Below are 15790 nucleotides of genomic sequence, written 5' to 3' on the forward strand. Positions count from 1 at the left end.
AAATTTAGCAATGTTGATTCCCTGCAAGCTCCCTCACCTTTTTGGAGAAGAAACCCACCGGGGTGCACAGAAAGTCTATTTATTGAATCCATTCAAATATAAACAAATTATGCATCTATGAAATTCCAACTTGAAGATTGATCAATACACTAGTTGCATCACTTTTTCTTGCTGGGTTTACATGAATGTGGATTTTTGAAGGACATGCATCAGCGCCTATACCTTAGATTCACCCTGAGCAGACATTCACTATGTCTTAAAATGAATCAGAATGAAGATTCCCCCTGCTAATAGCGCAGGGAGCTTTTGATTGTATTAAAGACAAGGAGGCGAGCATTAAGCTTCATCTTCTTTATTTTCCACTCTCCAGCAGTTTCAACAAATATAAACTTTGTAAACGTTCATTTTCAAATGTAACTTTTTTTTTTCAAAAAGAAACTTCAAGACCCATCAATCCTGTAGTCCCCTAGTCTCTAGCCATATGACCTAGTCCTTCCTGTTCCTTAGTCCTTCCTCTTCTTGACTGCTCGAACTGTAAACCTTTCCCAATCTGTGTAACAAACTGGTCAACTTGTTCTCAACTTCCTGCTTAATGCCGGATTGGCCTCTCACACTTGAACCTGCGAGCTCGCTCCAGGCAATACGATCCTTTAGGTGTTTCAGCTGTTCTTTTGCTCATCCCCTAATGCCAGGAGGAAACGAAATGCACATGTTAGGGCGGGGCATACACACCCTATTCTGGAAGGAATAATCCTATTAATTATAAACACTGCATCAAGTCATTTATTTCATCATTGCATCCGCTTGTGTATTCGGGATGGGAATTTAATGCTCGCCTCCTTGTCTTTAATAGAATCTAGAGCTCCCTGCGCTTTTAGCAAGGGGAATCTTCATTCTATGTCAAGACGGAGGCGAGCATTAAGCTTGTTCAAAGCTTCTTACTACTGAATCAGCTATTGTATTAATCGGTCTAAAATAGAACGTCCTAAACGTTGTATCGCTAGCCCAATCTGCTGCTTTAATGATGTCTTGCAATGCAGCGCCTTGCCCTAATGCTTTTGAGGCCATCTCCCCTCTGACTGAGTGCACCCCAAATCTGGACATATCAATGCCTGCAAGGTTCCTGATGTCTCTGACCCATCTCGCTATTGTGGCTGCAGCTACACCTCAATGTGGTTTTCTGTGCGCTATTAACAGCTGGGTTGCTCCTGCCGGCTTCACTTCTGCCATTCTAGTCTCGTATTCTTTAATACATGTCGCTACGCACCATTTAGGGTGATCTTGCATGTATGGGTAAGTGATTGAGGAAGAGTCTGTTTTTGTCCTTCTGACTATGTTGAATGTCACTCCTTCTGGACCGAAAGTCTTTCTATTGATCTCCAGAGCTTTCACGTCCGCTACTCTCCTGCATGATACAATGCACAGGAGCATAGCTAGTTTTCCGGATAACTGTCCTAGAGACAGATATCTGTTGTTTGGCCAATCTGCGAGAAATCTCAGCATTATGGACACGTCCCATAGGGTTTCGTATCTTGGTTGTGGAGGCTTCCTAAATCTAATCCCTTTCAAAAGTCTGATCACCACTATATTTTCTCCTACTGGTATTCCTTCTATCGGCAGGTGTCCTGCTGAGATTGCGGACCTATAGACTCCTATAGTCCTGTAAGCTTTACCATCTTGTAGCAGTTCCGCTAGGAAATTTAGTATTTGGACTAGAGGGGCAGAAATGGGATGAATCTTTCTCCTTCTGCACCATGTCAACCACCTATTCCAAGCTGCGTCGTAGCTCCTTCTGGTGGAGGGTGCCCAGGACTCAGCGATGAGGCTCGCAACTTGCACCGAAATTCCAGGGAGATTCCAGCGTCTCCTGCTATCCTGCATGCCATCAGCAGAAGTGTCCCTTTCCCTCTCAGAGGGTGAAATGACCCAGCTGGGTCCGTGAGCACGCTCACACCTCGAGGTAATAGTCTCGGATAGTCTATTAACAGTTCCATGAGCGTCGGAAACCATACTTGTGATTTCCATATCCGAGCCACTACTATAAGGCTCGCTGCTTCTCTGCGCACCTTCGCTAACACCCTGCTCATCATTATAAATGGCAGGAAAGCGTAGAGTTTGTGCTCTCTCCAATCCTGTAGGAAAGCATCCGCCCCTGCTGCTGCTGGGTCTAATCTCCAGCTGAAGAATCTTTCTTTCTGTGCGTTCAGTCTGGACGCAAACAGATCTGTGTGAATCGGTTCCCACAGTTCTTCCAGCTGTCGGAATATCTCTCGATCCAGCCTTCTATCGCTGGAGTCTGAGAGGTATCTCGAGTTCCAGTCCGCTATCACATTCAGTGATCCTGGAAGGTACTCGGCTACCACTGAAATCCGTGATTCCAGGCAGGTGTGCCAAAAATCCTTGGCTATCTCCGCTAGCAATCTGGATCTCGTCCGTCCTAAATGATTTATGTACCTGACTGCTGAAATGTTGTCCATCTTCAGCATAATACAGGAATTCACTTTTCCTTTCGTAAAAGCCCTGAACACAAACGATCCGGCTAACAGTTCCAGACAGTTGATGTGCAGCCGGAGTTCTTCCGTGCTCCACTTCCCACCTGTTTGGAGATCCCCCGCATCGGGCTCCCCAGCCTGCTCGGCTGGCATCTGACCTGGATTCCTGATCTATCTGAACTAAGTGGTGATAATGCAGGCCCTGTTGTAGGTGTCTTATCTTTAGCCTTTGCAGAGCTCGATAATGAAGCTGACCTGGAAAAATCGCTTGTATCGAGGCTGCTAACAAGCCTACCACTCGTGCTATAGTGCGGAGGGAAATTACTGTTTTGCTGAGGCATGCTCTCAATTCTCTTTTTATGTCTCTTATCTTCCTGCTTGGAAGCTCTAGAGTTGCTATCCTGGTATCTAAGATGAACCCTAGGAATTCTAATCTCCTGGTTGGTTTAATTTCCGACTTCTCCTGGTTCACTAGGAATCCCAGAGACGTCAGGAGCTTCACCACCCAGTCGGCTTGATAAAGGAGTGTCTCCTTGCAGCTGGCCATCAGTAGGATATCGTCTAGATATATAATCATCCGTATCCCTTTCTTCCTGATCGCTGCTGCTACTGGTTTCATGATCTACGTGAATGCCCATGGCGCTGAGGCCAGCCCAAAAGGCATCGTGGCAAATTGCCATAATTGCCCGTCCCAGTCGAATGCCAGGAAGGGGCGAAACTCTTTGTGTACTGGTATCGTCAGGTATTCATCTTTCAAGTCTATCCTCGCTAGCCAATCATCTTGCCTGAGTGTATCCCTAAACTGATGGGTCCCTTCCATCTTGAAATGGTTGTAGACCACCCATCTGTTCATGTTTTTTTAGGTTTATTACCAGCCTTACTTTGTCCTTCCGGTGGACTAAAAACATGGTGCTCACAAATTTTGGGAACGTTTCGCATTGCTCTATCGCTTTCTTCTCCACTATCTTTTGCAATTCTGTGTGTAATAGACTTTTCTCTATTCGGGTCGCGGCTAGAGGACGGGAAATCTGACCTTGAATGGGAGTCTCAATGAAGTCTATGTGCATGCCTTTCACTGTCTGCAGAGCCCAAGCGTCGCTAGAAAGCGTGCACCAGTTCTTCCAGAATATCGCTGTCCTCCCCCCAACCGGAGGGTATCTCCTCCCTCTCGGGAAACGACCTCTCGGCGGGAAGAATGTGTCTGGTTGTCTGTTCTCCCAGTAGTTGTTTCTATTTCCCTGAGGCCTTCTGAACGCCTGATAGCGATCGGTCGCACGGCCTCTGAACCGACCGGTCCCGCCAAAAACTCTCCTGGGGAAGATTTTCTTCATTGACGCTTGGGCCTTTTCTAATGAGGTATAGGATCCCACGAACCTCCCCATTTCTTTGTCCTTGTGCCGCCTCGCCTGCTTCATAAGACGACAGATCTCCTAATTTGTTGTCAATTTCAAGCAGGAAGCCTCTTCTGCGTTCCGATGAAATCGCGCAATTCGTGTTGCCTAAGGCATACGGCCCTCTGCGCCCAGCTGGCTAGGACTCCTGGGTCCACTTCCTAACCAGTGTCCTTAGCCCGTTCTGCCATGTCCATATTTTTTTCTAATGGACCAGCTATGTCCAGGACTTTTTCTTGGCAGCTTTTCCAGGAAAGGTCTATGCCTTTCCTGGGATCCCTGTTCGACTTGGAGATGAAGGAAAGCATCTTCAGGTCGAGTTCTGGGGCTTCTGCCACCTTGCCTGGTAAGTCTGGTTTCAGACATTCTGCTCTCATCCTCTGCCTGACTTCCTTCTCTAATGCCTTACGCAATCTGAGTCTTTTCTTCGGAGGAGGCTGGCTCTCCTCGTCCCCTTCATTATCTGCTTCCTCCTGTGAGGAGGCCCGGGGATTCTTGAGGTTCTTCTTCTGGGAAATCCTCCTCTCATTTGCCCATATTGTCATCCCCTGGGTAGGGGGTATTGAGGCTCGGCACCTGCGATTTCCTCATGAACACTTCCCTGAGTTTGCTGAAAGCGTCAGAAGCCTCTGGGGCTATTGGTCTTGCCCCTTCCATCTGGCCTGGGGGGTCAGAAGAGTCTCCGCTCCTCCGGGCCTTGATACACCCCTTTGGACCCTTCGCAGAAGTCCTAGTGGACTTGATTTATTCGGTGCTTGTATTTTTCTTACTCAAAAGAGCTCAATGGTCTGGAGTCTCTAGAGTAGGGGTCTAACTTATTGAACTACTGCCTCTCCCCCAGCACTTCTTTAAAACTGTGGGATAGGTCTTCATAGCCTGCCTCCTCATCACTCCACTCAAAATTGGACATTTCTTGTGCTGTCAGGTGCCTTAGATTTACCTTTGAAAGGTGTAGTGGCACGTCCACTGATTCACTTTGCGAGGCTGCACCTTCTCTTCACTCAGTCCGTGACTGTGTGTTTCCAGGGATTCTTTCAATATCCCTTGGGTCAAGTACCCTTTAAAGAGCTTATAACCAGCAAAACTTTGGTGTACTGCACTCAATTTGGAGCTAATTGCTGCTCCTTAGTGACAAACGCTCGTTAATCTCTTTGAAATCTCTCCTGCAACGGAGATTGCCGAGCTAGGCTCCTCCTCCCCAAGGGTGGGATCTTGTCTTGCGAGCCTTACGCTCGTTTGGAGATAGAGGTGATTCCCTCCATCCGCGAGCCGTGCTCGCTCTCTGGCTCCACCTCCACAAGGGTGGGGGCCGGAGCTGCTCCTCTACGCGGCAGGCCGCAGAGATTCCCCTCGCAAATTCCCTCGGTGGGGACTATGTACATGCTACGCAAGCGAGGAAAGAAGGGCTTTCCCACTCGCGGATAGCTCCTTCCCCCCAAGGGTGGGGGCTTACTTGTCCCAGCGCGAGCGAAGCGCTGCGGGACCTGTGAGGAGAAATCTGCAGACCCCTGGAGTGCTGAGAAGTGCGGCACGGGGCCGCAGATTCCTCACACACTTAAATAATCACGATTTTAGTGATTATGCTAAATGTAATGCTGCGCCGCCGCACGTGCGCGCCTCATAAGCGTATAAAACATTATAAACTCTACAATAAACCACAAAATCATTATTAGCAATAACGAATCACAGAGCACTATACAGTTGTACTTATCTTTTTGGAGAGCAGAAAAAGAAGAGGAAGGACTAAGGAACAGGAAGGACTAGGTCACATGGCTAGAGACTAGGGGACTACAGGATTGATGGGACTTGAAGTTTCTTTTGAAAAAAAAAAGTTACATTTGAAAATGAAAGTTTACAAAGTTTAAATTTGTTGAAACTGCTGGAGAGTGGAAAATAAAGAAGATGAAGCTTAATGCTCGCCTCCGTCTTGACATAGAATCCATGATAAAACTTTCATTTGTTAACACTAAATTAAATCAGGACCACCCAGCCTATCTAAATATCTTTATTTATTTGGAATAAACATAAACACATACCCTCTAACCAATTGACTTGAGTATTTAAAACAGCATTCTAGAAAACTTGCAGGACAAGCTACTTAAAATGCCCACATGTGAATCATTACAAAATGAAAAAATATGTTAGCTAGAGTTCCTTCAATACTGTTGCTGGTGCATTAAAGTGCAAAGGAGTACATTTATCATTTTCAATGGACAACTTAAAGGTGGGACAATGGGTAGCAAATAATCACTCTTTCCCACATTTCTTGAATGATTTAGCACTGTTTACAGGACTCAGCTTAGTGATGTAAGCAGGAAATGATAGCAATGTAAGTCATTTTTCTAGGTATGCACACAGTGAAATATCAATTTACTTCCAGAATACTTCTTCTGTGCTTGATCATTGCATAGAGAAGGAGGCAGAGGATCTCCCAGTATACACACAATAGGCCATATTCTATCAAATCTATGATTCCAGAAGTACTTACACTTGTAACATATTTTTTAGTTTCTCAGTATGTTTAGTCAGTTTGTATACCCCACCTGTTCAGTATTTTGACTAATGAAAAGCCCTGGGATTTATTCTATTTGCCTTTTCGGCCCGATTCATGGAAATATCTGCACAGAAAATAGGGATTTGCGTGCTAAATTGTGTGTAATCCTGTTTGTCGATTCATGGAATCAACTGTGCAGTACTTTTCTGTACTTTGCAGGGACTTCACGCAGGCTCGGCATTTCACTGCTAGAGGCAGAGTGCCTTGCGCAAGACACCACACAGAGCGTGGCTTGTGCAGATGGCAGGATAGGGGGCAGAACTCACAAAATGCAGAAGAACAAGAGAAAATGTAGACGTTACGAGGGACGGCCCGCAGGCAGTCCAACACACGGCCACTATTGCGTGGAATGATACTTATTTATCGATCCAAGCACATAACCTCTCAGCAAAGAAATGGCCACGGAAAGCCCTCATACTATTCGCCACCCCAATGCAGATGTGCAGAAACTTGTGCATAGGATTCTCTGTGCAGAGGTAAGACCGTGTGTCATATGTAGGAGTGCATGTACGCATCTGGGGTTCCGATCTGACTTAGGGGAGCATGTATGCAGTGTAGGGGGTACAGGAACAGATTATGTTGGTTTGCACGCAGCTTTTCTGAGTTTGAACCAAGCCACGATAAATTGTACGCATGTTGTCAGGGTGCTGGTAACAGTAACAGGGACCACATGCAGGGTCCCCGAGATGTGGGCCTGCTTGCGGTGGACCCCAAGCATTGTTTGAATGGTGCATGTATTCACGCCTGTGGGAGCATGCAAAGATCTGTTCTGGTTGTTTTTTCTTTGCGGGGGGGCGTGTCAGGGTCGTCAGGGTGGCGACTTGCATTTACAGTTACTTTGCGCAAACAATTCCGCAAATAAGCAGTCTGCACAGAATACCTTCTGCATGAAGGCTCATGCAGAGTCATTCTCGGCACACAGGCTTTACAGGATCTCTATGCACTTTTCCATGAATCTGGCCCTTAGTGTATTGCTTCCCTCAGGATTGTTTTCCCTTAATATTACACTTCCTTATGAATTCCTTTTGGTGGCCTCAAAGAATTGTAGGCAATCACTTAAGGACTAGTTTAATTCTATTTCTGAGGTGGGCATCAGTCAGCAAGCTGGTTCAGCTTTCCTCCACAGTCTGCCTACCTTGTTTCTGTACTTGAGTCGTCTGCTGTCTTTCCCTCTTAATAAGGCATGGGACTTTGACTCCAGGTAGGCCCCTCTTGCAAGTAATCCAAAATGGTTCCAAAACAGAAGCAATCTATTTCAATCTCCTTTCTGTTGTTATCAATTTACCTTTCTCTCCTGTGAGGCAGTCAATCAGGGAGTGAGCAAGTGAATTAATGTGTCGAGAATCTATGGGTTTGAAATAGTATTGATCAGAAACCACTCCATTTAGAGGTTTGTATAATTTCTCTGATTTAATTGGTCAATATAGGTGATTGGACAGTGTTTACAAATTGACATCACACTACCCATACCCTCTGTACTCATTGGGCATATTAATGAAGAGGGCAGTATAATGGGAGTGACTTCTAAACCCAGTTTCCCTTCCGTTTGATGTGATGTCACCTTGGATAATTCTACATTAAACAATTGTAGATTTTCTGGAACAACGTGTGATCAAGTTACTAATCAATTCATCAGATTACTCTGGTTTTTGCCTCAGAATGGCATATGATAGATGACTTACAGATTTTTAAATTGTGCATTCCGACATCTTAATAAAAACATATTTCCATCTCATAATAATATATGATGATATTATATACTTAATATTGTGTCCATTTCATAATAAAAAATGACTTCAAGACAATACAAGACGGCCATTATCACAGCTAAATCCAACTCCTTTAACTCTAGTGTAAACATTGCCTCCTCCAATTTTAAAGAAATATTCACCATATACAGGGAACTTGAATTTCCGATCTCACCACCCGCCATCATCACCAAAGACGCTTCATGGTGCTCGAACATCAAAGATGAACTCTTAGGCAAAATTGACAACTTAATCAAAAGATTCTCTCTCAACAAGACACTTTCAAGAAAAACCAAGCAACCAACCACCAACTCTAACCCAACTCCCTCCGTCCCCGCTCCCTCCACCAAACCTTTGGCATTCAGAGACCTCACTGATAGAAAAGTCACAAAGTTAATCCATGGCCTGAAACCCTTGAAATGTAAATGCGATATCTGCCCTGTCTCCTTTGTTAAAGACTGTGCTGATGTGCTAACTCCCATCATCACTGCCTTCATTAATGCCTCATTCACCTGCAGCACCATGCCAGACAGCCTTAAATAAGCATGGGCTCTCTCACTTCTAAAAAAAAACACTCTAGACCCAACCATACCTACCAATGACCGGCCAATTACTACAGTCCCCTTCCTTCTCAAAGTTCTAGACCGTGCTGCCTACCTGCAGGTTCAGCAATTCTTGAAGGAAAATAAAATCCTAGGAATACACCACTCAGGTTTCTGCCCTGGTCATGGAACGGATTCTGCACTGCTTGACTTCAAGAACCAGCTAGATGAGATTAGGGATAAAGGAAACTGCACTTTGCTCCTCCTCCTAGATCTATCCACTGCATTTAACCTGGTCAACCACCAAATAATCTGCCAACAGCTCTCGGCACATGCCAACTTCTGCCCTCCTGCCATTGCCTGGATTGACTCCTTTCTAGACGGCAGAGTCATGAGAGTCTTCTCAGATACAGCCAATGCCCCTCCCTCCCCCATCACCTGTGGTGTCCCCCAAGGCTCTAGCATTGCCCCCACCCCCTACATCTTCACCAGACTCCTCTTCAACATCTTAGACTCCCTTGGCATAGCCTACACCAACTATGCTGATGACACACAAATCCTGATCCCGCTCTCAGGCAACTACCCAGAGGATTCCAACAATCTCAACAACATTTACTACACCATCCAGGCATGGATGGCAGTCATCCACCTATGTCTAAACAGTGATAAGACTGAAATTCTTATTGATTTCATCCCATGCTCGTAAGTTTCTCAGTTCTCAATACACCTCCTTCCAAATTGACCAGTGTGCGATTCCAGTCTCAACAACAGTAAAGACAGTCAGTGTCTACCTTGACGCATCTCTAAACCCTATCTAGACAAGTGAGCACATTGCATCCTTGGCAGCTTACGCAACCAAAGTCCTCAATGTTGCCAGACCCTTCCTCACACAAAACAACTTTCTCAACATCGCCTGGGCTGTCATTGGCTCAAAGTTATACTACTGTAACATCCTCTTTACAGGCATGTGCACCAGCAATATGAGAAAATTGCATAATATTCAAAATAATGCCTTTAGAGCAGCCCTATACATACCTAAACAAGAACACATCTCCAAAGCTAGAAAGGAAGCTCACTGGCTGCCCATCGAGGAACACATTCACTTAAAAACATTTTCCATTGCACACAAGTGCCTCATTAGCTCAGCACCTCCCTACCTCACACAAAATATTTATAAAGCCCACTCCATTAGACCTACCAGGAACCCCTATTCAGACAGACTGCTTCTGCCTAAAGTGAGAAGATGCAGAGCAGGAGGATCTATTTATTTATTTATTTATTTATTTATTTATTTATATATTTGTATAGCGCTGCAGCCCGCAGGCATCAGAGCGCTTCACAAAAAGACAGACTGGAGTATAGAAACGGGGCAGGCCGAAAGTCACATGTAACAGACATTTGGAACAGAGTTGGGCTAGCTGGCTGTCGGGAGTAGGGATCTTATTTAAAGAGAAGTGTCTTGAGTTGCTTCTTGAAGACTAGATGGTTAGTTTCAAATCTCAGCCCAGGAAGGAGTTTATTCCATATGAGGACTGCCTTGGTCGTGAATGCCCTACCTAATCCTTTAGCTTTTTTGGTAGGAATAACTCGCAGGAGGCCAGATTTATTGGACCTCAAGTTGCAATGTGATTCGTACCACACAAATTGCTTTTTTTAGGTAAGTCGGTGCTTTTCCATATAAGCATCGGTGTACTAGGGTAATGGCTTTGAATGTGATACGATCCTCGATCGCCAGCCAATGTAAGTTCTTTCTGTCTTTTGTGATGTGATCTCTCTTGGGTGTATTGGTGATAGTTCTGACTGTGTTATTTTGCACCACTTGGCATTGTTTTAAGCATTTACTGCTTGCGCCAAGGAGTAAGGAATTTCTGTAATCCAACCGGGAGAGAATTGTGGCTCTTGCTATTATCGCACTGTTTTGTGGGCTCAGCAAGGGTCTGATTTTTTTCAATAGTTTCAGATAATAACGACAGGTCCTTTTGAGGTAGGCAGTGTGGGCTTCTGCTCCCAAGGATGCCTGAAGATGGACACCTAGTGTTTTAACTTTTTCTGCTATAACTATCTGTGTCTCTTTGCTCTTAAATTCGGTGTATTGTGGATTGAGTTTTTTTCTAGCATAAGGAGAACCGAAGATCATAAGCTCCTTCTTGGAGGCATTTAAGCACATCCAATTCATCCAACTCTCGATGATGTTATAGATTCTCGAGAGTTTTTGCTGTCCTGTTCGTAGTTACCAGTAAGTTCGAACACCAGTTGGGTGTCATCGGCAAAGTTGGTAAAAAATATACCGAGATGGGACAGAAGTGAGCATAGGCATCGCATGTATAAATTAAATAGTAGAGGGGAGAAGCTTGCGCCCTGTGGAACTCCACAGTTAACTGGTTTAGATTTTGAAGAGTGTTAGCCCCAGACGATTTTATATTGCCTATCCTGCAGAAATCTAGCTTCCCTTACAGCATGGCCAAACTATGGAATGACCTCCCGCCTTCCCTAAGAGCAGAGAAATCCTATGGGGTCTTTCACAAAGCCCTCAAAACCGTGCTCTTCTCCTAATCTCTCCTGCCTCACCACTTAGTCTACCACCACTTTCCACCTTGTCAACTTCCCCTTGATTTCCCACCTTGGTTTGCTCAGAATGACTAGTATGTATGCAACACTTTCAATGTGCAACCTATTGTATCCCTACCCATTTTTCCCTGTCGTTCCACCCTTACCTTACTGTCTGTCTAATTATGTTCCCCATTCCTGTACCTGAACTGTATGTGCAACAGCACCTCACAGCCTGAGGGTTGCAAGTGCACTTTATAAATTAAATGAATAAATACAATTATATTCACCAGCACATATGCTATGAGAAGGGAATCTTTCGCATGCTTTATATCAATGCGAAAATGTCCACATTCACACAATTTACATAATGAAAAAACATAAAAGACATTTTGTTTTACATTTGTCTGATAGAGCATTTCGCCCTGGCTTTTATTTTCCTCAAAAACAATACGTCTCTAGCACCTTTCGTACAAAAGTGACAAGCAGAATTGGGATTCCATATGTATAATTCAAAAACATTTATTTTCTCTACTTTACACAATATTAAGTATACTCTGCAGTTATATTTGGTAACAGAACATCTAATGTCAGGGCTGGGCCACTTATGACTCCTGAAAATTATGGTTGCGATAGTGCAATTTCCGTAGAAGTACAGAGCTGGTTGGAATAATTACGATTCAGTCTTGCCCCCTTTGAGAGATTGCAGACCCTTGCTATCACTTTAGGCAGACTGCCTGTCTCGAAAAGTGTGAAGTGCTTCCTGCTAGAATAATGGGAGAATTTGATTACTTGAGAGAGGACATTGCTCATAATCAATTTTGTATATTTATAAGGCATTTGGGTAAGCTCAGTGACAAATGGGGTTGTTGATGAATACCATTTGTTTTGCTCTGGAGTGCTTGTTCCCAAAACAAAAGTTCCAGGCAGGGTAATTAAGTTTGTGGTTCAGCTTCAAAGGTCTTAAGTTTCATTTCCTCGGAGCAAGACATCACCCATATCCAGTAACTTGTTGGGGATATTTGCTACTTTATCTGATAGATACAAAATGTTCTTTGAATCAGAAATGCAGCCTGTCTGCAATTGTCACCTTAAACAGAACATTATACTTTTGTTGCCATCAAAGTTCTGCCCAAGACACATATTTTTGATATTTCTTTTGATAAAGCCAATTCCCAGTCCTGTAAAGGTAAATATACACAATGTAAGGCCCAATTTGTTTTTGTTTTTCATTTTCCTACAAACTGTTATGTTTTTCATGCCAGATTATACTGTTTTTCCATTTAACAAAATATTGCTGGATTTTTCCACGTAACTGAAAATATACATTTTTGGGCCTGTCTTTTAATTTATACATATGCTCTAATGTAGGTGGGCTTGTAACATCACACCTTTCCTTGCCCATCTCATTTTTTGAATGCTGTGCACAGGCTGCAGCTCACGTTTCTTTTTAAAACTGGTGCCTTTCTTTCTTTGCTTTTAGATTAGCCTACACCATCTGACAGCTGCAGTGAGAACCATGTCTCTGCAGTGCAGGGGCTGCATTTAGGACATGCACCCGTGTACCAAAATGGTATAATTATGTGTGGTGGCAGAAACATCTTTAAATGTAAGACATATGTGAGGTAGAGTATGGGGTATGGTACATGTATCAGCCCTGTGAGCCCAGCTCAGTGGAGAAAGGATTACGTCTATTCTCCTCAGAAAGGCTGGACATTGGCACTGCAGGAAGGACTGTAGCCTTGGAGATTGACTATTTTTGTTCTTTTGTGAGGGCAGGTAACACCCTCGCCAGAGACAAAGCCACTCCACAGGAAGTGAACCTGGGAAAAGGAATTGAAGTACACACCTATTCACAACGAGTAGCCTTACAACTGAGTGCTGGGTATTTAAAGGGCTTTTATTTTATGGAGAAGGAAGGGATAGGGCTAGAAGGAGCGTTTTACAGATGGAGGAAGGTTCCACCATCTTTTTTCTCTCTGACTCTATCATTCCTTTCTTGCCCCTCCACTTCCTGTACCACAACACACTTTGGTTGTGATGTCAGAAGGTAAAGTCCACTTGTTCTAAGAACAGTGATTGGACCCATAAACAAGTTAGTTTTAGTCCAATCACCTGTAGAATTTTGCCTTCAAATGAAGGGGTCTCCCACCTATTTTTTATTACCTTTTAGCTAAACGTATAGGGAAGAATTGTCTTTTGGGCGAGTTGATCTTTCCAAAGTCCTCTGCCAGTGAGGTGATGACCAAGTGTCCAAGGCAGATGGAAGCTCTGTCCGCTAACCATCTCCAGGGACCAATGGGGGTGAACTGCTACTGGGACAAGACCTGACTCTAAATCAGCCACCACGGCACCCAGGACCTCACTGTGATGAAGGACCCCTGCAGTTATTTGCCTTCCTCCCCAGTGATTGGGTGCCTGAAAACAAAGACCAATCTCCTCCTTGAATCCCTGGATTGGATTCACAGCACTCTGAAAGCCAAGGCAGCCAGGTTGTGTTTCCATTGGATTGAACCTTAGGTCCCTTTAGTCTTGCTGTTGGCACTCAACTGAACTCTTCAAACTTGCGGGCTTGCCTTTCAAACCAGCTCAATGCCAGATTGTGCCTTCTATAGCCCATCACCTGCTTGGCTCAAAATGACTGCTTATCGTCAGCCCCCAACTCGAACCGCTGAAGTGTCAATCGCTGACTCGAAACAGCAGCTACTCAAATGACTCAACACAGCTTGACCATGAACTACAGCTTGATCGAATCAAACATCAGAGCATCAGGTTCACCGCATTGATTTGAGGTAGAGTAATATTACCCGTAACTAATTTAGACATACCTCTTACGCCGCCTTCTTTCCTCATTTCCCTGTCGCAATGATTAAAAGTTTGGTGGTAGTGGTAACACATCCTGCAATTGCCACTGCAAGATGTTTTACAGCACCGACAGCCAATGGATTTTGTTACCAACATTCACTTTTGAGCCACCTTTTGTGTGCCTTCACAAAAAAGTATTACCACATGCGATATTTACCACAAGTGGGAATTACTCCTTTATACCATACCCCATAGAGATGATGGGACTCCAAAATGGGGATACCAGAAACGTCCGTACTATGTAGAATTATGCGACCGTTAAAGATACCTGGTATTTACTGCATGTTTTAACAGTACATTTGCTTCACAGTTATTACCTTAGGTAACACCCCAAACTCAAATCAGGCCTTAAGTGTCACTGTGTAAAGCCCAAATAATCTCCTGAATGAGAGTACCATACATTTCACAGATGTGTGTTGTGGAGTCATAAAGTATCTGCGCCTGTACCACATTTTATTGAGATAAGTAGCCATATTCTTAGTGCTACATACAAATATGTTGCAAATAATGTGAAAGTTGTTTGGAAAAGCGGGAATATTCGCCAGGAAAAATAGTATGTTTTTAAGAGCTTTTGGTGATCCGTTTGAACCCATTGTCTACATCCATTTGACATTCGGGGGGTAATTCATATAATACAGCACACAAGTGGCGCACGCGGCTGGCGCACAGTGTGTGCGTGCGAATCCCTGCACCAGCCGCGTGCACTAAAATCCATTTCCACGCACAGCGTATTCATGGATTCCAGCCACCAAAACCAGCCGTGGCGCACAGTGGCGCAGCGACCCTGCAGCAGCGCCAGTTACGCCCCCAAGAACGCCTCTCGCGCAGGGAAAAGCCATCAAAATCCCCAATCCAGCGCAAAGGGCTGTGCTAACCCTGTACCAGCACGGCAAGCGGGCTACGTGTATCACTGGGGTGCGCGGGAAGTTCCTCACGCGATTGGCCCCGTGCAAGCAGGGTACGCGTATTTCAGGGGTGCGCGGGAAGTTCGACACGCGATTTCCGCAAGGTATGTGTATTTCAGGGGTGTGCGGGAAGTTCCACACGCAATTTCAGCAGGGTACATGTATTTCAGGGGTGCGCGGGAAGTTCCACACACGATTTCCGCAGGGTACGTGTATTTCAGGGGTGCGCAGGAAGTTCCACACGTGATTTCCGCAGGGTACGTGTATTTCAGGGGTGCGCGGGAAGTTCCACACGCGATTTCCGCAGGGTACGTGTATTTCAGGGGTGCGCGGGAAGTTCCACACACGATTGGCCCAGTGCGAGCAGGGTATGTGTATTTCAGGGGTGCGCGGGAAGTTCCACACGCAATTTTCGCAGGGTACGTGTATTTCAGGGGTACGCGGGAAGTTCCACACACGATTTCCGCAGGGTAAGTGTATTTCAGGGGTGCGCGGGTGTTAGGCGGAAACCTGTGCAGTTCCCTCTGGGACCACTGCAAAAGATTTAGGACTACAGGCGTTGGCGGTGAACCCACTTGGTAGCAGTCTGCACCACACAGATTCACGTGGTAGCTGTGGCTGAGCAGTCAGACTTCTCTCAAGAAAAGTTGAGCGGTATGTGGAGTATACAAAATAGGGCAATTCTTCACAGCAAGACAAGCAAACATGCAACGAGGCTTAGTGTAAAGATATTAAGGCATTTATTT

This window comes from Ambystoma mexicanum, chromosome 5p, assembly GCF_040938575.1.
Source record: "Ambystoma mexicanum isolate Mex_15411 chromosome 5p, UKY_AmexF1_1, whole genome shotgun sequence".
In the NCBI taxonomy this organism is placed as follows: domain Eukaryota; kingdom Metazoa; phylum Chordata; class Amphibia; order Caudata; family Ambystomatidae; genus Ambystoma; species Ambystoma mexicanum.